Source organism: Engystomops pustulosus, unplaced genomic scaffold, assembly GCF_040894005.1.
Source record: "Engystomops pustulosus unplaced genomic scaffold, aEngPut4.maternal MAT_SCAFFOLD_121, whole genome shotgun sequence".
Taxonomy (NCBI): domain Eukaryota; kingdom Metazoa; phylum Chordata; class Amphibia; order Anura; family Leptodactylidae; genus Engystomops; species Engystomops pustulosus.
The window spans coordinates 218088-234611 of NW_027285002.1; the positions used below are offsets into that span (position 1 = coordinate 218088).

A 16524-nucleotide genomic window follows, 5' to 3' on the forward strand; every position below is an offset into this window, starting at 1 on the left:
CTCATAGATAAACTAACACAATTTTCAGGTTCAAAAAGGTCAACGGAACTTGGGATTCCCAGCCAGTCTCCCATGCTGGTACTTGCCAAGCCTTAAGCTGCATTGCTGCTGCGATCTGACGAGAGCAGGCACATTCAGCTTAGAATGGCCGTTGACAGCAGCTGTTCAATTTGAACCTTCTTTTACTATCTCATAGAGAAACTAATACAATTTTCAGGTTCAAAAAGGTCAACGGAACTTGGGATTCCCAGCCAGTCTCCCTTGCTGGTACTTGCCAAGCCTTAAGCTGCATTGCTGCTGCGATCTGACGAGAGCAGGCACATTCAGCTTAGAATGGCCATTGACAGCAGCTGTTCAATTTGAACCTTCTTTTACCATCTTTGACAGAGAAACTAATACAATTTTCAGGTTCAAAAAGGTCAACGGAACTTGGGATTCCCAGCCAGTCTCCCATGCTGGTACTTGCCAAGCCTTAAGCTGCATTGCTGCTGCGATCTGACGAGAGCAGGCACATTCAGCTTAGAATGGCCGTTGACAGCAGCTGTTCAATTTGAACCTTCTTTTACTATCTCATAGAGAAACTAACACAATTTTCAGGTTCAAAAAGGTCAACGGAACTTGGGATTCCCAGCCAGTCTCCCATGCTGGTACTTGCCAAGCCTTAAGCTGCATTGCTGCTGCGATCTGACGAGAGCAGGCACATTCAGCTTAGAATGGCCGTTGACCGCAGCTGTTCAATTTGAACCTTCTTTTACTATCTCATAGAGAAACTAACACAATTTTCAGGTTCAAAAAGGTCAACGGAACTTGGGATTCCCAGCCAGTCTCCCATGCTGGTACTTGCCAAGCCTTAAGCTGCATTGCTGCTGCGATCTGACGAGAGCAGGCACATTCAGCTTAGAATGGCCGTTGACAGCAGCTGTCCAATTTGAACCTTCTTTTACCATCTTTGACAGGGAAACTAACACAATTTTCAGGTTCAAAAAGGTCAACGGAACTTGGGATTCCCAGCTAGTCCCCCATGCTGGTACTTGCCAAGCCTTAAGCTGCATTGCTGCTGCGATCTGACGAGAGCAGGCACATTCAGCTTAGAATGGCCGTTGACAGCAGCTGTTCAATTTGAACCTTCTTTTACTATCTCATAGAGAAACTAACACAATTTTCAGGTTCAAAAAGGTCAACGGAACTTGGGATTCCCAGCCAGTCTCCCATGCTTGTACTTGCCAAGCCTTAAGCTGCATTGATGCTGCGATCTGACGAGAGCAGGCACATTCAGCTTAGTATGGCCGTTGACAGCAGATGTTCAATTTGAACCTTCTTTTACCATCTTTGACAGAGAAACTAACACAATTTTCAGGTTCAAAAAGGTCAACGGAACTTGGGATTCCCAGCCAGTCTCCCATGCTGGTACTTGCCAAGCCTTAAGCTGCATTGCTGCTGCGATCTGACGAGAGCAGGCACATTCAGCTTAGAATGGCCGTTGACAGCAGCTGTTCAATTTGATCCTTCTTTTACTATCTCATAGAGAAACTAACACAATTTTCAGGTTCAAAAAGGTCAATGGAACTTGGGATTCCCAGCCAGTCTCCCATGCTGGTACTTGCCAAGCCTTAAGCTGCATTGCTGCTGCGATCTGACGAGAGCAGGCACATTCAGCTTAGAATGGCCGTTGACAGCAGCTGTTCAATTTGAACCTTCTTTTACTATCTCATAGAGAAACTAACACAATTTTCAGGTTCAAAAAGGTCAACGGAACTTGGGATTCCCAGCCAGTCTCCCATGCTGGTACTTGCCAAGCCTTAAGCTGCATTGCTGCTGCGATCTGACGAGAGCAGGCACATTCAGCTTAGAATGGCCGTTGACCGCAGCTGTTCAATTTGAACCTTCTTTTACTATCTCATAGAGAAACTAACACAATTTTCAGGTTCAAAAAGGTCAACGGAACTTGGGATTCCCAGCCAGTCTCCCATGCTGGTACTTGCCAAGCCTTAAGCTGCATTGCTGCTGCGATCTGACGAGAGCAGGCACATTCAGCTTAGAATGGCCGTTGACAGCAGCTGTTCAATTTGAACCTTCTTTTACTATGTCATAGAGAAACTAACACAATTTTCAGGTTCAAAAAGGTCAACGGAACTTGGGATTCCCAGCCAGTCTCCCATGCTGGTACTTGCCAAGCCTTAAGCTGCATTGCTGCTGCGATCTGACGAGAGCAGGCACATTCAGCTTAGAATGGCCGTTGACAGCAGCTGTTCAATTTGAACCTTCTTTTACTATCTCATAGAGAAACTAACACAATTTTCAGGTTCAAAAAGGTCAACGGAACTTGGGATTCCCAGCCAGTCTCCCTTGCTGGTACTTGCCAAGCCTTAAGCTGCATTGCTGCTGCGATCTGACGAGAGCAGGCACATTCAGCTTAGAATGGCCGTTGACAGCAGCTGTTCAATTTGAACCTTCTTTTACCATCTTTGACAGAGAAACTAATACAATTTTCAGGTTCAAAAAGGTCAACGGAACTTGGGATTCCCAGCCAGTCTCCCATGCTGGTACTTGCCAAGCCTTAAGCTGCATTGCTGCTGCGATCTGACGAGAGCAGGCACATTCAGCTTAAAATGGCCGTTGACAGCAGCTGTTCAATTTGAACCTTCTTTTACTATCTCATAGAGAAACTAACACAATTTTCAGGTTCAAAAAGGTCAACGGAACTTGGGATTCCCAGCCAGTCTCCCATGCTGGTACTTGCCAAGCCTTAAGCTGCATTGCTGCTGCGATCTGACGAGAGCAGGCACATTCAGCTTAGAATGGCCGTTGACCGCAGCTGTTCAATTTGAACCTTCTTTTACTATCTCATAGAGAAAGTAACACAATTTTCAGGTTCAAAAAGGTCAACGGAACTTGGGATTCCCAGCCAGTCTCCCATGCTGGTACTTGCCAAGCCTTAAGCTGCATTGCTGCTGCGATCTGACGAGAGCAGGCACATTCAGCTTAGAATGGCCGCTGACAGCAGCTGTTCAATTTGAACCTTCTTTTACTATCTCATAGAGAAACTAACACAATTTTCAGGTTCAAAAAGGTCAATGGAACTTGGGATTCCCAGCCAGTCTCCCATGCTGGTACTTGCCAAGCCTTAAGCTGCATTGCTGCTGCGATCTGACGAGAGCAGGCACATTCAGCTTAGAATGGCCGTTGACAGCAGCTGTTCAATTTGAACCTTCTTTTACTATCTCATAGAGAAACTAACACAATTTTCAGGTTCAAAAAGGTCAACGGAACTTGGGATTCCCAGCCAGTCTCCCATGCTGGTACTTGCCAAGCCTTAAGCTGCATTGCTGCTGCGATCTGACGAGAGCAGGCACATTCAGCTTAGAATGGCCGTTGACCGCAGCTGTTCAATTTGAACCTTCTTTTACTATCTCATAGAGAAACTAACACAATTTTCAGGTTCAAAAAGGTCAACGGAACTTGGGATTCCCAGCCAGTCTCCCATGCTGGTACTTGCCAAGCCTTAAGCTGCATTGCTGCTGCGATCTGACAAGAGCAGGCACATTCAGCTTAGAATGGCCGTTGACAGCAGCTGTTCAATTTGAACCTTCTTTTACTATCTCATAGAGAAACTAACACAATTTTCAGGTTCAAAAAGGTCAACGGAACTTGGGATTCCCAGCCAGTCTCCCATGCTGGTACTTGCCAAGCCTTAAGCTGCATTGCTGCTGCGATCTGACGAGAGCAGGCACATTCAGCTTAGAATGGCCGTTGACAGCAGCTGTTCAATTTGAACCTTCTTTTACTATGTCATAGAGAAACTAACACAATTTTCAGGTTCAAAAAGGTCAACGGAACTTGGGATTCCCAGCCAGTCTCCCATGCTGGTACTTGCCAAGCCTTAAGCTGCATTGCTGCTGCGATCTGACGAGAGCAGGCACATTCAGCTTAGAATGGCCGTTGACAGGAGCTGTTCAATTTGAACCTTCTTTTACTATCTCATAGAGAAACTAACACAATTTTCAGGTTCAAAAAGGTCAACGGAACTTGGGATTCCCAGCCAGTCTCCCTTGCTGGTACTTGCCAAGCCTTAAGCTGCATTGCTGCTGCGATCTGACGAGAGCAGGCACATTCAGCTTAGAATGGCCGTTGACAGCAGCTGTTCAATTTGAACCTTCTTTTACCATCTTTGACAGAGAAACTAATACAATTTTCAGGTTCAAAAAGGTCAACGGAACTTGGGATTCCCAGCCAGTCTCCCATGCTGGTACTTGCCAAGCCTTAAGCTGCATTGCTGCTGCGATCTGACGAGAGCAGGCACATTCAGCTTAGAATGGCCGTTGACAGCAGCTGTTCAATTTGAACCTTCTTTTACTATCTCATAGAGAAACTAACACAATTTTCAGGTTCAAAAAGGTCAACGGAACTTGGGATTCCCAGCCAGTCTCCCATGCTGGTACTTGCCAAGCCTTAAGCTGCATTGCTGCTGCGATCTGACGAGAGCAGGCACATTCAGCTTAGAATGGCCGTTGACCGCAGCTGTTCAATTTGAACCTTCTTTTACTATCTCATAGAGAAAGTAACACAATTTTCAGGTTCAAAAAGGTCAACGGAACTTGGGATTCCCAGCCAGTCTCCCATGCTGGTACTTGCCAAGCCTTAAGCTGCATTGCTGCTGCGATCTGACGAGAGCAGGCACATTCAGCTTAGAATGGCCGCTGACAGCAGCTGTTCAATTTGAACCTTCTTTTACTATCTCATAGAGAAACTAACACAATTTTCAGGTTCAAAAAGGTCAACGGAACTTGGGATTCCCAGCCAGTCTCCCATGCTGGTACTTGCCAAGCCTTAAGCTGCATTGATGCTGCGATCTGACGAGAGCAGGCACATTCAGCTTAGAATGGCCGTTGACAGCAGATGTTCAATTTGAACCTTCTTTTACCATCTTTGACAGAGAAACTAACACAATTTTCAGGTTCAAAAAGGTCAACGGAACTTGGGATTCCCAGCCAGTCTCCCATGCTGGTACTTGCCAAGCCTTAAGCTGCATAGATGCTGCGATCTGACGAGAGCAGGCACATTCAGCTTAGAATGGCCGTTGACAGCAGCTGTTCAATTTGAACCTTCTTTTACCATCTTTGACAGAGAAACTAATACAATTTTCAGGTTCAAAAAGGTCAACGGAACTTGGGATTCCCAGCCAGTCTCCCATGCTGGTACTTGCCAAGCCTTAAGCTGCATTGCTGCTGCGATCTGACGAGAGCAGGCACATTCAGCTTAGAATGGCCGTTGACCGCAGCTGTTCAATATGAACCTTCTTTTACTATCTCATAGAGAAAGTAACACAATTTTCAGGTTCAAAAAGGTCAACGGAACTTGGGATTCCCAGCCAGTCTCCCATGCTGGTACTTGCCAAGCCTTAAGCTGCATTGCTGCTGCGATCTGACGAGAGCAGGCACATTCAGCTTAGAATGGCCGCTGACAGCAGCTGTTCAATTTGAACCTTCTTTTACTATCTCATAGAGAAACTAACACAATTTTCAGGTTCAAAAAGGTCAACGGAACTTGGGATTCCCAGCCAGTCTCCCATGCTGGTACTTGCCAAGCCTTAAGCTGCATTGCTGCTGCGATCTGACGAGAGCAGGCACATTCAGCTTAGAATGGCCGTTGACAGCAGCTGTTCAATTTGAACCTTCTTTTACTATCTCATAGATAAACTAACACAATTTTCAGGTTCAAAAAGGTCAACGGAACTTGGGATTCCCAGCCAGTCTCCCATGCTGGTACTTGCCAAGCCTTAAGCTGCATTGCTGCTGCGATCTGACGAGAGCAGGCACATTCAGCTTAGAATGGCCGCTGACAGCAGCTGTTCAATTTGAACCTTCTTTTACTATCTCATAGAGAAACTAATACAATTTTCAGGTTCAAAAAGGTCAACGGAACTTGGGATTCCCAGCCAGTCTCCCTTGCTGGTACTTGCCAAGCCTTAAGCTGCATTGCTGCTGCGATCTGACGAGAGCAGGCACATTCAGCTTAGAATGGCCATTGACAGCAGCTGTTCAATTTGAACCTTCTTTTACCATCTTTGACAGAGAAACTAATACAATTTTCAGGTTCAAAAAGGTCAACGGAACTTGGGATTCCCAGCCAGTCTCCCATGCTGGTACTTGCCAAGCCTTAAGCTGCATTGCTGCTGCGATCTGACGAGAGCAGGCACATTCAGCTTAGAATGGCCGTTGACAGCAGCTGTTCAATTTGAACCTTCTTTTACTATCTCATAGAGAAACTAACACAATTTTCAAGTTCAAAAAGGTCAACGGAACTTGGGATTCCCAGCCAGTCTCCCATGCTGGTACTTGCCAAGCCTTAAGCTGCATTGCTGCTGCGATCTGACGAGAGCAGGCACATTCAGCTTAGAATGGCCGTTGACAGCAGATGTTCAATTTGAACCTTCTTTTACCATCTTTGACAGAGAAACTAACACAATTTTCAGGTTCAAAAAGGTCAACGGAACTTGGGATTCCCAGCCAGTCTCCCATGCTGGTACTTGCCAAGCCTTAAGCTGCATTGCTGCTGCGATCTGACGAGAGCAGGCACATTCAGCTTAGAATGGCCGTTGACAGCAGCTGTTCAATTTGATCCTTCTTTTACTATCTCATAGAGAAACTAACACAATTTTCAGGTTCAAAAAGGTCAATGGAACTTGGGATTCCCAGCCAGTCTCCCATGCTGGTACTTGCCAAGCCTTAAGCTGCATTGCTGCTGCGATCTGACGAGAGCAGGCACATTCAGCTTAGAATGGCCGTTGACAGCAGCTGTTCAATTTGAACCTTCTTTTACTATCTCATAGAGAAACTAACACAATTTTCAGGTTCAAAAAGGTCAACGGAACTTGGGATTCCCAGCCAGTCTCCCATGCTGGTACTTGCCAAGCCTTAAGCTGCATTGCTGCTGCGATCTGACGAGAGCAGGCACATTCAGCTTAGAATGGCCGTTGACCGCAGCTGTTCAATTTGAACCTTCTTTTACTATCTCATAGAGAAACTAACACAATTTTCAGGTTCAAAAAGGTCAACGGAACTTGGGATTCCCAGCCAGTCTCCCATGCTGGTACTTGCCAAGCCTTAAGCTGCATTGCTGCTGCGATCTGACGAGAGCAGGCACATTCAGCTTAGAATGGCCGTTGACAGCAGCTGTTCAATTTGAACCTTCTTTTACTATGTCATAGAGAAACTAACACAATTTTCAGGTTCAAAAAGGTCAACGGAACTTGGGATTCCCAGCCAGTCTCCCATGCTGGTACTTGCCAAGCCTTAAGCTGCATTGCTGCTGCGATCTGACGAGAGCAGGCACATTCAGCTTAGAATGGCCGTTGACAGCAGCTGTTCAATTTGAACCTTCTTTTACTATCTCATAGAGAAACTAACACAATTTTCAGGTTCAAAAAGGTCAACGGAACTTGGGATTCCCAGCCAGTCTCCCTTGCTTGTACTTGCCAAGCCTTAAGCTGCATTGCTGCTGCGATCTGACGAGAGCAGGCACATTCAGCTTAGAATGGCCGTTGACAGCAGCTGTTCAATTTGAACCTTCTTTTACCATCTTTGACAGAGAAACTAATACAATTTTCAGGTTCAAAAAGGTCAACGGAACTTGGGATTCCCAGCCAGTCTCCCATGCTGGTACTTGCCAAGCCTTAAGCTGCATTGCTGCTGCGATCTGACGAGAGCAGGCACATTCAGCTTAGAATGGCCGTTGACAGCAGCTGTTCAATTTGAACCTTCTTTTACTATCTCATAGAGAAACTAACACAATTTTCAGGTTCAAAAAGGTCAACGGAACTTGGGATTCCCAGCCAGTCTCCCATGCTGGTACTTGCCAAGCCTTAAGCTGCATTGCTGCTGCGATCTGACGAGAGCAGGCACATTCAGCTTAGAATGGCCGTTGACCGCAGCTGTTCAATTTGAACCTTCTTTTACTATCTCATAGAGAAAGTAACACAATTTTCAGGTTCAAAAAGGTCAACGGAACTTGGGATTCCCAGCCAGTCTCCCATGCTGGTACTTGCCAAGCCTTAAGCTGCATTGCTGCTGCGATCTGACGAGAGCAGGCACATTCAGCTTAGAATGGCCGCTGACAGCAGCTGTTCAATTTGAACCTTCTTTTACTATCTCATAGAGAAACTAACACAATTTTCAGGTTCAAAAAGGTCAACGGAACTTGGGATTCCCAGCCAGTCTCCCATGCTGGTACTTGCCAAGCCTTAAGCTGCATTGATGCTGCGATCTGACGAGAGCAGGCACATTCAGCTTAGAATGGCCGTTGACAGCAGATGTTCAATTTGAACCTTCTTTTACCATCTTTGACAGAGAAACTAACACAATTTTCAGGTTCAAAAAGGTCAACGGAACTTGGGATTCCCAGCCAGTCTCCCATGCTGGTACTTGCCAAGCCTTAAGCTGCATAGATGCTGCGATCTGACGAGAGCAGGCACATTCAGCTTAGAATGGCCGTTGACAGCAGCTGTTCAATTTGAACCTTCTTTTACCATCTTTGACAGAGAAACTAATACAATTTTCAGGTTCAAAAAGGTCAACGGAACTTGGGATTCCCAGCCAGTCTCCCATGCTGGTACTTGCCAAGCCTTAAGCTGCATTGCTGCTGCGATCTGACGAGAGCAGGCACATTCAGCTTAGAATGGCCGTTGACCGCAGCTGTTCAATATGAACCTTCTTTTACTATCTCATAGAGAAAGTAACACAATTTTCAGGTTCAAAAAGGTCAACGGAACTTGGGATTCCCAGCCAGTCTCCCATGCTGGTACTTGCCAAGCCTTAAGCTGCATTGCTGCTGCGATCTGACGAGAGCAGGCACATTCAGCTTAGAATGGCCGCTGACAGCAGCTGTTCAATTTGAACCTTCTTTTACTATCTCATAGAGAAACTAACACAATTTTCAGGTTCAAAAAGGTCAACGGAACTTGGGATTCCCAGCCAGTCTCCCATGCTGGTACTTGCCAAGCCTTAAGCTGCATTGCTGCTGCGATCTGACGAGAGCAGGCACATTCAGCTTAGAATGGCCGTTGACAGCAGCTGTTCAATTTGAACCTTCTTTTACTATCTCATAGATAAACTAACACAATTTTCAGGTTCAAAAAGGTCAACGGAACTTGGGATTCCCAGCCAGTCTCCCATGCTGGTACTTGCCAAGCCTTAAGCTGCATTGCTGCTGCGATCTGACGAGAGCAGGCACATTCAGCTTAGAATGGCCGTTGACAGCAGCTGTTCAATTTGAACCTTCTTTTACTATCTCATAGAGAAACTAATACAATTTTCAGGTTCAAAAAGGTCAACGGAACTTGGGATTCCCAGCCAGTCTCCCTTGCTGGTACTTGCCAAGCCTTAAGCTGCATTGCTGCTGCGATCTGACGAGAGCAGGCACATTCAGCTTAGAATGGCCATTGACAGCAGCTGTTCAATTTGAACCTTCTTTTACCATCTTTGACAGAGAAACTAATACAATTTTCAGGTTCAAAAAGGTCAACGGAACTTGGGATTCCCAGCCAGTCTCCCATGCTGGTACTTGCCAAGCCTTAAGCTGCATTGCTGCTGCGATCTGACGAGAGCAGGCACATTCAGCTTAGAATGGCCGTTGACAGCAGCTGTTCAATTTGAACCTTCTTTTACTATCTCATAGAGAAACTAACACAATTTTCAGGTTCAAAAAGGTCAACGGAACTTGGGATTCCCAGCCAGTCTCCCATGCTGGTACTTGCCAAGCCTTAAGCTGCATTGCTGCTGCGATCTGACGAGAGCAGGCACATTCAGCTTAGAATGGCCGTTGACCGCAGCTGTTCAATTTGAACCTTCTTTTACTATCTCATAGAGAAACTAACACAATTTTCAGGTTCAAAAAGGTCAACGGAACTTGGGATTCCCAGCCAGTCTCCCATGCTGGTACTTGCCAAGCCTTAAGCTGCATTGCTGCTGCGATCTGACGAGAGCAGGCACATTCAGCTTAGAATGGCCGTTGACAGCAGCTGTCCAATTTGAACCTTCTTTTACCATCTTTGACAGGGAAACTAACACAATTTTCAGGTTCAAAAAGGTCAACGGAACTTGGGATTCCCAGCTAGTCCCCCATGCTGGTACTTGCCAAGCCTTAAGCTGCATTGCTGCTGCGATCTGACGAGAGCAGGCACATTCAGCTTAGAATGGCCGTTGACAGCAGCTGTTCAATTTGAACCTTCTTTTACTATCTCATAGAGAAACTAACACAATTTTCAGGTTCAAAAAGGTCAACGGAACTTGGGATTCCCAGCCAGTCTCCCATGCTTGTACTTGCCAAGCCTTAAGCTGCATTGATGCTGCGATCTGACGAGAGCAGGCACATTCAGCTTAGAATGGCCGTTGACAGCAGATGTTCAATTTGAACCTTCTTTTACCATCTTTGACAGAGAAACTAACACAATTTTCAGGTTCAAAAAGGTCAACGGAACTTGGGATTCCCAGCCAGTCTCCCATGCTGGTACTTGCCAAGCCTTAAGCTGCATTGCTGCTGCGATCTGACGAGAGCAGGCACATTCAGCTTAGAATGGCCGTTGACAGCAGCTGTTCAATTTGAACCTTCTTTTACTATCTCATAGAGAAACTAACACAATTTTCAGGTTCAAAAAGGTCAATGGAACTTGGGATTCCCAGCCAGTCTACCATGCTGGTACTTGCCAAGCCTTAAGCTGCATTGCTGCTGCGATCTGACGAGAGCAGGCACATTCAGCTTAGAATGGCCGTTGACAGCAGCTGTTCAATTTGAACCTTCTTTTACTATCTCATAGAGAAACTAACACAATTTTCAGGTTCAAAAAGGTCAACGGAACTTGGGATTCCCAGCCAGTCTCCCATGCTGGTACTTGCCAAGCCTTAAGCTGCATTGCTGCTGCGATCTGACGAGAGCAGGCACATTCAGCTTAGAATGGCCGTTGACCGCAGCTGTTCAATTTGAACCTTCTTTTACTATCTCATAGAGAAACTAACACAATTTTCAGGTTCAAAAAGGTCAACGGAACTTGGGATTCCCAGCCAGTCTCCCATGCTGGTACTTGCCAAGCCTTAAGCTGCATTGCTGCTGCGATCTGACGAGAGCAGGCACATTCAGCTTAGAATGGCCGTTGACAGCAGCTGTTCAATTTGAACCTTCTTTTACTATCTCATAGAGAAACTAACACAATTTTCAGGTTCAAAAAGGTCAACGGAACTTGGGATTCCCAGCCAGTCTCCCATGCTGGTACTTGCCAAGCCTTAAGCTGCATTGCTGCTGCGATCTGACGAGAGCAGGCACATTCAGCTTAGAATGGCCGTTGACAGCAGCTGTTTAATTTGAACCTTCTTTTACTATCTCATAGAGAAACTAACACAATTTTCAGGTTCAAAAAGGTCAACGGAACTTGGGATTCCCAGCCAGTCTCCCATGCTGGTACTTGCCAAGCCTTAAGCTGCATTGCTGCTGCGATCTGACGAGAGCAGGCACATTCAGCTTAGAATGGCCGTTGACAGCAGCTGTTCAATTTGAACCTTCTTTTACTATGTCATAGAGAAACTAACACAATTTTCAGGTTCAAAAAGGTCAACGGAACTTGGGATTCCCAGCCAGTCTCCCATGCTGGTACTTGCCAAGCCTTAAGCTGCATTGCTGCTGCGATCTGACGAGAGCAGGCACATTCAGCTTAGAATGGCCGTTGACAGCAGCTGTTCAATTTGAACCTTCTTTTACTATCTCATAGAGAAACTAACACAATTTTCAGGTTCAAAAAGGTCAACGGAACTTGGGATTCCCAGCCAGTCTCCCTTGCTGGTACTTGCCAAGCCTTAAGCTGCATTGCTGCTGCGATCTGACGAGAGCAGGCACATTCAGCTTAGAATGGCCGTTGACAGCAGCTGTTCAATTTGAACCTTCTTTTACCATCTTTGACAGAGAAACTAATACAATTTTCAGGTTCAAAAAGGTCAACGGAACTTGGGATTCCCAGCCAGTCTATCATGCTGGTACTTGCCAAGCCTTAAGCTGCATTGCTGCTGCGATCTGACGAGAGCAGGCACATTCAGCTTAGAATGGCCGTTGACAGCAGCTGTTCAATTTGAACCTTCTTTTACTATCTCATAGAGAAACTAACACAATTTTCAGGTTCAAAAAGGTCAACGGAACTTGGGATTCCCAGCCAGTCTCCCATGCTGGTACTTGCCAAGCCTTAAGCTGCATTGCTGCTGCGATCTGACGAGAGCAGGTACATTCAGCTTAGAATGGCCGTTGACCGCAGCTGTTCAATTTGAACCTTCTTTTACTATCTCATAGAGAAACTAACACAATTTTCAGGTTCAAAAAGGTCAACGGAACTTGGGATTCCCAGCCAGTCTCCCATGCTGGTACTTGCCAAGCCTTAAGCTGCATTGCTGCTGCGATCTGACGAGAGCAGGCACATTCAGCTTAGAATGGCCGTTGACAGCAGCTGTCCAATTTGAACCTTCTTTTACCATCTTTGACAGGGAAACTAACACAATTTTCATGTTCAAAAAGGTCAACGGAACTTGGGATTCCCAGCTAGTCCCCCATGCTGGTACTTGCCAAGCCTTAAGCTGCATTGCTGCTGCGATCTGACGAGAGCAGGCACATTCAGCTTAGAATGGCCGTTGACAGCAGCTGTTCAATTTGAACCTTCTTTTACTATCTCATAGAGAAACTAACACAATTTTCAGGTTCAAAAAGGTCAACGGAACTTGGGTTTCCCAGCCAGTCTCCCATGCTGGTACTTGCCAAGCCTTAAGCTGCATTGCTGCTGCGATCTGACGAGAGCAGGCACATTCAGCTTAGAATGGCCGTTGACCGCAGCTGTTCAATTTGAACCTTCTTTTACTATCTCATAGAGAAACTAACACAATTTTCAGGTTCAAAAAGGTCAACGGAACTTGGGATTCCCAGCCAGTCTCCCATGCTGGTACTTGCCAAGCCTTAAGCTGCATTGCTGCTGCGATCTGACGAGAGCAGGCACATTCAGCTTAGAATGGCCGTTGACAGCAGCTGTTCAATTTGAACCTTCTTTTACTATCTCATAGAGAAACTAACACAATTTTCAGGTTCAAAAAGGTCAACGGAACTTGGGATTCCCAGCCAGTCTCCCATGCTTGTACTTGCCAAGCCTTAAGCTGCATTGATGCTGCGATCTGACGAGAGCAGGCACATTCAGCTTAGAATGGCCGTTGACAGCAGATGTTCAATTTGAACCTTCTTTTACCATCTTTGACAGAGAAACTAACACAATTTTCAGGTTCAAAAAGGTCAATGGAACTTGGGATTCCCAGCCAGTCTCCCATGCTGGTACTTGCCAAGCCTTAAGCTGCATTGCTGCTGCGATCTGACGAGAGCAGGCACATTCAGCTTAGAATGGCCGTTGACAGCAGCTGTTCAATTTGAACCTTCTTTTACTATCTCATAGAGAAACTAACACAATTTTCAGGTTCAAAAAGGTCAATGGAACTTGGGATTCCCAACCAGTCTCCCATGCTGGTAGTTGCCAAGCCTTAAGCTGCATTGCTGCTGCGATCTGACGAGAGCAGGCACATTCAGCTTAGAATGGCCGTTGACAGCAGCTGTTCAATTTGAACCTTCTTTTACCATCTTTGACAGAGAAACTAACACAATTTTCAGGTTCAAAAAGGTCAACGGAACTTGGGATTCCCAGCCAGTCTCCCATGCTGGTACTTGCCAAGCCTTAAGCTGCATTGATGCTGTGATTTGACGAGAGCAGGCACATTCAGCTTAGAATGGCCGTTGACAGCAGCTGTTCAATTTGAACCTTCTTTTACCATCTTTGACAGAGAAACTAACACAATTTTCAGGTTCAAAAAGGTCAACAGAACTTGGGATTCCCAGCCAGTCTCCCATGCTGGTACTTGCCAAGCCTTAAGCTGCATTGCTGCTGCGATCTGACGAGAGCAGGCACATTCAGCTTAGAATGGCCGTTGACAGCAGCTGTTCAATTTGAACCTTCTTTTACCATCTTTGACAGAGAAACTAACACAATTTCCAGGTTCAAAAAGGTCAACGGAACTTGGGATTCCCAGCCAGTCTCCCATGCTGGTACTTGCCAAGCCTTAAGCTGCATTGCTGCTGCGATCTGACGAGAGCAGGCACATTCAGCTTAGAATGGCCGTTGACAGCAGCTGTCCAATTTGAACCTTCTTTTACCATCTTTGACAGGGAAACTAACACAATTTTCAGGTTCAAAAAGGTCAACGGAACTTGGGATTCCCAGCTAGTCTCCCATGCTGGTACTTGCCAAGCCTTAAGCTGCATTGCTGCTGCGATCTGACGAGAGCAGGCACATTCAGCTTAGAATGGCCGTTGACAGCAGCTGTTCAATTTGAACCTTCTTTTACTATCTCATAGAGAAACTAACACAATTTTCAGGTTCAAAAAGGTCAACGGAACTTGGGATTCCCAGCCAGTCTCCCATGCTGGTACTTGCCAAGCCTTAAGCTGCATTGCTGCTGCGATCTGACGAGAGCAGGCACATTCAGCTTAGAATGGCCGTTGACAGAAGCTGTTCAATTTGAACCTTCTTTTACTATCTCATAGAGAAACTAACACAATTTTCAGGTTCAAAAAGGTCAATGGAACTTGGGATTCCCAGCCAGTCTCCCATGCTGGTACTTGCCAAGCCTTAAGCTGCATTGCTGCTGCGATCTGACGAGAGCAGGCACATTCAGCTTAGAATGGCCGTTGACAGCAGCTGTTCAATTTGAACCTTCTTTTACTATCTCATAGAGAAACTAACACAATTTTCAGGTTCAAAAAGGTCAATGGAACTTGGGATTCCCAGCCAGTCTCCCATGCTGGTACTTGCCAAGCCTTAAGCTGCATTGCTGCTGCGATCTGACGAGAGCAGGCACATTCAGCTTAGAATGGCCGTTGACAGCAGCTGTTCAATTTGAACCTTCTTTTACTATCTCATAGAGAAACTAACACAATTTTCAGGTTCAAAAAGGTCAACGGAACTTGGGATTCCCAGCCAGTCTCCCATGCTGGTACTTGCCAAGCCTTAAGCTGCATTGCTGCTGCGATCTGACGAGAGCAGGCACATTCAGCTTAGAATGGCCGTTGACCGCAGCTGTTCAATTTGAACCTTCTTTTACTATCTCATAGAGAAACTAACACAATTTTCAGGTTCAAAAAGGTCAACGGAACTTGGGATTCCCAGCCAGTCTCCCATGCTGGTACTTGCCAAGCCTTAAGCTGCATTGCTGCTGCGATCTGACGAGAGCAGGCACATTCAGCTTAGAACGGCCGTTGACAGCAGCTGTTCAATTTGAACCTTCTTTTACTATCTCATAGAGAAACTAACACAATTTTCAGGTTCAAAAAGGTCAACGGAACTTGGGATTCCCAGCCAGTCTCCCATGCTGGTACTTGCCAAGCCTTAAGCTGCATTGCTGCTGCAATCTGACGAGAGCAGGCACATTCAGCTTAGAATGGCCGTTGACAGCAGCTGTTCAATTTGAACCTTCTTTTACCATCTTTGACAGAGAAACTAACACAATTTTCAGGTTCAAAAAGGTGAACGGAACTTGGGATTCCCAGCCAGTCTCCCATGCTGGTACTTGCCAAGCCTTAAGCTGCATTGCTGCTGCGATCTGACGAGAGCAGGCACATTCAGCTTAGAATGGCCGTTGACAGCAGCTGTTCAATTTGAACCTTCTTTTACTATCTCATAGAGAAACTAACACAATTTTCAGGTTCAAAAAGGTCAACGGAACTTGGGATTCCCAGCCAGTCTCCCATGCTGGTACTTGCCAAGCCTTAAGCTGCATTGATGCTGCGATCTGACGAGAGCAGGCACATTTAGCTTAGAATGGCCGTTGACAGCAGATGTTCAATTTGAACCTTCTTTTACCATCTTTGACAGAGAAACTAACACAATTTTCAGGTTCAAAAAGGTCAACGGAACTTGGGATTCCCAGCCAGTCTCCCATGCTGGTACTTGCCAAGCCTTAAGCTGCATTGCTGCTGCGATCTGACGAGAGCAGGCACATTCAGCTTAGAATGGCCGTTGACAGCAGATGTTCAATTTGAACCTTCTTTTACTATCTCAGAGAGAAACTAACCCAATTTTCAGGTTCAAAAAGGTCAATGGAACTTGGGATTCCCAGCCAGTCTCCCATGCTGGTACTTGCCAAGCCTTAAGCTGCATTGCTGCTGCGATCTGACGAGAGCAGGCACATTCAGCTTAGAATGGCCGTTGACCGCAGCTGTTCAATTTGAACCTTCTTTTACTATCTCATAGAGAAAGTAACACAATTTTCAGGTTCAAAAAGGTCAACGGAACTTGGGATTCCCAGCCAGTCTCCCATGCTGGTACTTGCCAAGCCTTAAGCTGCATTGCTGCTGCGATCTGACGAGAGCAGGCACATTCAGCTTAGAATGGCCGCTGACAGCAGCTGTTCAATTTGAACCTTCTTTTACTATCTCATAGAGAAACTAACACAATTTTCAGGTTCA

The 16524-nt window shown here is 46.0% G+C and overlaps 53 pseudogenes; all 53 read right to left on the reverse strand.

Moving 5' to 3' along the window:
• Positions 1 to 37: 37 nt before the first annotated feature.
• Positions 38 to 156, reverse strand: LOC140108188 (5S ribosomal RNA; annotated as a pseudogene).
• Positions 157 to 226: 70 nt separating this feature from the next.
• LOC140107734 (5S ribosomal RNA) lies at positions 227 to 345 on the reverse strand (annotated as a pseudogene).
• A 72-nt stretch (positions 346 to 417) lies between these two features.
• Positions 418 to 536, reverse strand: LOC140108189 (5S ribosomal RNA; annotated as a pseudogene).
• A 70-nt stretch (positions 537 to 606) lies between these two features.
• On the reverse strand, positions 607 to 725 carry LOC140108190 (5S ribosomal RNA; annotated as a pseudogene).
• Positions 726 to 795: 70 nt separating this feature from the next.
• LOC140108191 (5S ribosomal RNA) lies at positions 796 to 914 on the reverse strand (annotated as a pseudogene).
• Positions 915 to 986: 72 nt separating this feature from the next.
• On the reverse strand, positions 987 to 1105 carry LOC140107271 (5S ribosomal RNA; annotated as a pseudogene).
• A 70-nt stretch (positions 1106 to 1175) lies between these two features.
• Positions 1176 to 1294, reverse strand: LOC140107570 (5S ribosomal RNA; annotated as a pseudogene).
• A 72-nt stretch (positions 1295 to 1366) lies between these two features.
• On the reverse strand, positions 1367 to 1485 carry LOC140108193 (5S ribosomal RNA; annotated as a pseudogene).
• A 70-nt stretch (positions 1486 to 1555) lies between these two features.
• LOC140107684 (5S ribosomal RNA) lies at positions 1556 to 1674 on the reverse strand (annotated as a pseudogene).
• Positions 1675 to 1744: 70 nt separating this feature from the next.
• LOC140108195 (5S ribosomal RNA) lies at positions 1745 to 1863 on the reverse strand (annotated as a pseudogene).
• Positions 1864 to 1933: 70 nt separating this feature from the next.
• On the reverse strand, positions 1934 to 2052 carry LOC140108196 (5S ribosomal RNA; annotated as a pseudogene).
• Positions 2053 to 2122: 70 nt separating this feature from the next.
• On the reverse strand, positions 2123 to 2241 carry LOC140108197 (5S ribosomal RNA; annotated as a pseudogene).
• Positions 2242 to 2311: 70 nt separating this feature from the next.
• On the reverse strand, positions 2312 to 2430 carry LOC140107587 (5S ribosomal RNA; annotated as a pseudogene).
• Positions 2431 to 2502: 72 nt separating this feature from the next.
• On the reverse strand, positions 2503 to 2621 carry LOC140107549 (5S ribosomal RNA; annotated as a pseudogene).
• Positions 2622 to 2691: 70 nt separating this feature from the next.
• Positions 2692 to 2810, reverse strand: LOC140108198 (5S ribosomal RNA; annotated as a pseudogene).
• A 70-nt stretch (positions 2811 to 2880) lies between these two features.
• Positions 2881 to 2999, reverse strand: LOC140107409 (5S ribosomal RNA; annotated as a pseudogene).
• A 70-nt stretch (positions 3000 to 3069) lies between these two features.
• Positions 3070 to 3188, reverse strand: LOC140107686 (5S ribosomal RNA; annotated as a pseudogene).
• Positions 3189 to 3258: 70 nt separating this feature from the next.
• Positions 3259 to 3377, reverse strand: LOC140108200 (5S ribosomal RNA; annotated as a pseudogene).
• A 70-nt stretch (positions 3378 to 3447) lies between these two features.
• LOC140107711 (5S ribosomal RNA) lies at positions 3448 to 3566 on the reverse strand (annotated as a pseudogene).
• Positions 3567 to 3636: 70 nt separating this feature from the next.
• On the reverse strand, positions 3637 to 3755 carry LOC140108201 (5S ribosomal RNA; annotated as a pseudogene).
• Positions 3756 to 3825: 70 nt separating this feature from the next.
• LOC140108202 (5S ribosomal RNA) lies at positions 3826 to 3944 on the reverse strand (annotated as a pseudogene).
• A 70-nt stretch (positions 3945 to 4014) lies between these two features.
• Positions 4015 to 4133, reverse strand: LOC140107588 (5S ribosomal RNA; annotated as a pseudogene).
• Positions 4134 to 4205: 72 nt separating this feature from the next.
• Positions 4206 to 4324, reverse strand: LOC140108203 (5S ribosomal RNA; annotated as a pseudogene).
• A 70-nt stretch (positions 4325 to 4394) lies between these two features.
• LOC140108204 (5S ribosomal RNA) lies at positions 4395 to 4513 on the reverse strand (annotated as a pseudogene).
• A 70-nt stretch (positions 4514 to 4583) lies between these two features.
• LOC140107410 (5S ribosomal RNA) lies at positions 4584 to 4702 on the reverse strand (annotated as a pseudogene).
• A 70-nt stretch (positions 4703 to 4772) lies between these two features.
• Positions 4773 to 4891, reverse strand: LOC140107518 (5S ribosomal RNA; annotated as a pseudogene).
• A 72-nt stretch (positions 4892 to 4963) lies between these two features.
• On the reverse strand, positions 4964 to 5082 carry LOC140107190 (5S ribosomal RNA; annotated as a pseudogene).
• Positions 5083 to 5154: 72 nt separating this feature from the next.
• On the reverse strand, positions 5155 to 5273 carry LOC140108206 (5S ribosomal RNA; annotated as a pseudogene).
• Positions 5274 to 5343: 70 nt separating this feature from the next.
• On the reverse strand, positions 5344 to 5462 carry LOC140107412 (5S ribosomal RNA; annotated as a pseudogene).
• Positions 5463 to 5532: 70 nt separating this feature from the next.
• On the reverse strand, positions 5533 to 5651 carry LOC140108207 (5S ribosomal RNA; annotated as a pseudogene).
• A 70-nt stretch (positions 5652 to 5721) lies between these two features.
• LOC140107413 (5S ribosomal RNA) lies at positions 5722 to 5840 on the reverse strand (annotated as a pseudogene).
• Positions 5841 to 5910: 70 nt separating this feature from the next.
• Positions 5911 to 6029, reverse strand: LOC140107735 (5S ribosomal RNA; annotated as a pseudogene).
• Positions 6030 to 6101: 72 nt separating this feature from the next.
• LOC140108208 (5S ribosomal RNA) lies at positions 6102 to 6220 on the reverse strand (annotated as a pseudogene).
• A 70-nt stretch (positions 6221 to 6290) lies between these two features.
• LOC140108209 (5S ribosomal RNA) lies at positions 6291 to 6409 on the reverse strand (annotated as a pseudogene).
• Positions 6410 to 6481: 72 nt separating this feature from the next.
• On the reverse strand, positions 6482 to 6600 carry LOC140108210 (5S ribosomal RNA; annotated as a pseudogene).
• A 259-nt stretch (positions 6601 to 6859) lies between these two features.
• On the reverse strand, positions 6860 to 6978 carry LOC140108212 (5S ribosomal RNA; annotated as a pseudogene).
• A 70-nt stretch (positions 6979 to 7048) lies between these two features.
• LOC140108213 (5S ribosomal RNA) lies at positions 7049 to 7167 on the reverse strand (annotated as a pseudogene).
• A 70-nt stretch (positions 7168 to 7237) lies between these two features.
• Positions 7238 to 7356, reverse strand: LOC140108214 (5S ribosomal RNA; annotated as a pseudogene).
• A 70-nt stretch (positions 7357 to 7426) lies between these two features.
• On the reverse strand, positions 7427 to 7545 carry LOC140107825 (5S ribosomal RNA; annotated as a pseudogene).
• A 72-nt stretch (positions 7546 to 7617) lies between these two features.
• Positions 7618 to 7736, reverse strand: LOC140108215 (5S ribosomal RNA; annotated as a pseudogene).
• Positions 7737 to 7806: 70 nt separating this feature from the next.
• LOC140108217 (5S ribosomal RNA) lies at positions 7807 to 7925 on the reverse strand (annotated as a pseudogene).
• Positions 7926 to 7995: 70 nt separating this feature from the next.
• LOC140107414 (5S ribosomal RNA) lies at positions 7996 to 8114 on the reverse strand (annotated as a pseudogene).
• A 70-nt stretch (positions 8115 to 8184) lies between these two features.
• Positions 8185 to 8303, reverse strand: LOC140107520 (5S ribosomal RNA; annotated as a pseudogene).
• A 72-nt stretch (positions 8304 to 8375) lies between these two features.
• Positions 8376 to 8494, reverse strand: LOC140107202 (5S ribosomal RNA; annotated as a pseudogene).
• A 72-nt stretch (positions 8495 to 8566) lies between these two features.
• Positions 8567 to 8685, reverse strand: LOC140108218 (5S ribosomal RNA; annotated as a pseudogene).
• Positions 8686 to 8755: 70 nt separating this feature from the next.
• LOC140107415 (5S ribosomal RNA) lies at positions 8756 to 8874 on the reverse strand (annotated as a pseudogene).
• A 70-nt stretch (positions 8875 to 8944) lies between these two features.
• Positions 8945 to 9063, reverse strand: LOC140108219 (5S ribosomal RNA; annotated as a pseudogene).
• Positions 9064 to 9133: 70 nt separating this feature from the next.
• On the reverse strand, positions 9134 to 9252 carry LOC140108220 (5S ribosomal RNA; annotated as a pseudogene).
• A 70-nt stretch (positions 9253 to 9322) lies between these two features.
• Positions 9323 to 9441, reverse strand: LOC140107736 (5S ribosomal RNA; annotated as a pseudogene).
• Positions 9442 to 9513: 72 nt separating this feature from the next.
• Positions 9514 to 9632, reverse strand: LOC140108221 (5S ribosomal RNA; annotated as a pseudogene).
• Positions 9633 to 9702: 70 nt separating this feature from the next.
• LOC140108222 (5S ribosomal RNA) lies at positions 9703 to 9821 on the reverse strand (annotated as a pseudogene).
• A 70-nt stretch (positions 9822 to 9891) lies between these two features.
• On the reverse strand, positions 9892 to 10010 carry LOC140108224 (5S ribosomal RNA; annotated as a pseudogene).
• A 2156-nt stretch (positions 10011 to 12166) lies between these two features.
• On the reverse strand, positions 12167 to 12284 carry LOC140107883 (5S ribosomal RNA; annotated as a pseudogene).
• Positions 12285 to 16524: the final 4240 nt, after the last annotated feature.